Below are 2,000 nucleotides of genomic sequence, written 5' to 3'. Positions count from 1 at the left end.
CACCTGATTAGAAGATTTGGTGAACTTTAAAGCTTGCCACAATTTTGTGACCTTTTAATTGTTTCTAATAAGTGTATTGCTCAACTGCAGATTTTCGAGTTCTCCCCACCCCACCCGAGGTTTTCTATGGACCAACATGATTACATTTTTTAAAAAACCCTGAGACATGGTCCCTGCAGCCAGTGATTTGGTGAGTTGCATGCTGCCTCAGGGACCATACAGTTGAAAAGCAGGATAAGAATACTGTAAATAAATAAAAAATATAAACTTCACGTCTTGGAAGGTGGACTGCACAACTTGATGTTATAATCCTGGATAAGGAACAATGCCTTTAAGGTTTGGGGTGGGGGAATTACGCTCTAACAAAATGTTTTGTTATTGTATTGAATGTCAAATTCGGATCACATCCTGGGGTAAATGCTCAGTGTTTATTCAAACTCCATGCTGTTTCCATGAAAATTGGGATGTCTGGACAACTTCACTTGCCTTCGCATCTGGCTGGGATGTAGCAAAGCAACAAAAAGATGCTCGCTTTAGCCAGCCATTGGGCTTATCCACACTTAATTTTCTCCTGCTCTTTCCAGGTGCAAACAGCAATCCAAGGAAGACCTGAATTGACGTTTGCTCCGACTGAGCACTGAAGAGCAGGTTTTCATGGGGGAAAGCTCTAGGGCAAAGAACCCCCAAACACTGAACTTTTAAGCGCAGGCATGTGCCTGGAAAGTGCAGGGCAAGAAATAAATGTAGATAAATAAGCCCACTGTCACAAATGCGGATTGTTGTTGTTTAGTCGTTTAGTCGTGTCCAACTCTTGGTGACCCCATGGACCAGAGCACGCCAGGCACTCCTGTCTTCCACTGCCTCCCGAAGTTTGGTCAAACTCATGCTGGTAGCTTTGAGAACACTGTCCAACCACCTCGTCCTCTGTCGTCCCCTTCTCCTTGTGTCCTCAATCTTTCCCAACATCAGGGTCTTTCCCAGGGAGTCTTCTCTTCTCATGAGGTGGCCAAAGTATTGGAGCCTCAGCTTCACGATCTGTCCTTCTAGTGAGCACTCAGGGCTGATTTCTATAGGAATGGATAGGTTTGATCTTCTTGCAGTCCATGGGACTCTCAAAAGTCTCCTTCAGCACCATAATCCAAAAGCATCCATTCTTTGGCGATCAGCCTTCTTTATGGTCCAGCTCTCACTTCCATACATTACTACTGGGAAAACCATAGCTTTAACTATACGGACCTTTGTTGGCAAGGTGATGTCTCTGCTTTTTAAGATGCTGTCTAGGTTTGTCATTGCTTTTCTCCTGGTTTATGTTAAAGGGTGGTTGAAGAACAGCGAGGTAGCTCAGTTGGTTAGAGCGTGGTGCTGATAATGCCAAGGTTGCAGGTTCGATCCCTGTCTGGGACAGCTGCATTGCAGGGGGTTGGTCTGGATGATCCTCAAGGTCACTTTCAACTCTACAATTCTATGATTCTATCTTAAGGGAGTCCCTGAGGTGGAGGAACAGAGGGACAGGGCTCTTGGGTTCACACTGGCAGAGTGCAAGGTAACCTGGCAACTTTTTCCTTATTTCTCCCTCCCACCCCATCCTTCTCTTTGCTGGCCACCAGAAACAGCTGAGAGATGGGGGTGAAGTCACGATGCTTGCTTCCCACCAGGTGGGTTGCTGTTGCAACAATTAGCAATTTGGTTCTGGCAGATCCTGCCAATGCGGTGCATTGATTCAAATGTCAGGCTCCAATATAGAAAACGCTCATTCCAATCTCTATCCAGCTTTAAAGGCCACAGGCTAGATCTGAGCAAATCACTCAGACTGCTTACACCCTAACCCATTTGTAGTACCAAAAAACGTAGTTTCCCCCCCTCTCCCAGGAATCATTCATGCTCAAGCTCAACATGCTGCTTACAATCTAGATTGATTCCAGATCCTGCCAATCCACAAGGGTGAGTGTCGTTAATTGTTTGGAAACCCTTCCCTTGGTTAGTTTATCCATGGATGTAAG

The 2,000-nt window shown here is 45.5% G+C and overlaps 1 non-coding gene across 1 annotated transcript; it reads left to right on the top strand.

Moving 5' to 3' along the window:
• The first annotated feature begins 1,333 nt into the window (after positions 1-1,333).
• TRNAI-GAU (transfer RNA isoleucine (anticodon GAU)) lies at positions 1,334-1,404 on the top strand. The gene has a single exon. It is a non-coding gene; the product is annotated as a tRNA-Ile (tRNA).
• Positions 1,405-2,000: the final 596 nt, after the last annotated feature.

The sequence above is a fragment of the Podarcis raffonei genome, chromosome 7 (genome assembly GCF_027172205.1).
Source record: "Podarcis raffonei isolate rPodRaf1 chromosome 7, rPodRaf1.pri, whole genome shotgun sequence".
NCBI classification, from domain to species: Eukaryota; Metazoa; Chordata; class Lepidosauria; order Squamata; family Lacertidae; genus Podarcis; species Podarcis raffonei.
This window is presented reverse-complemented; position numbering and strand designations above follow the sequence as displayed.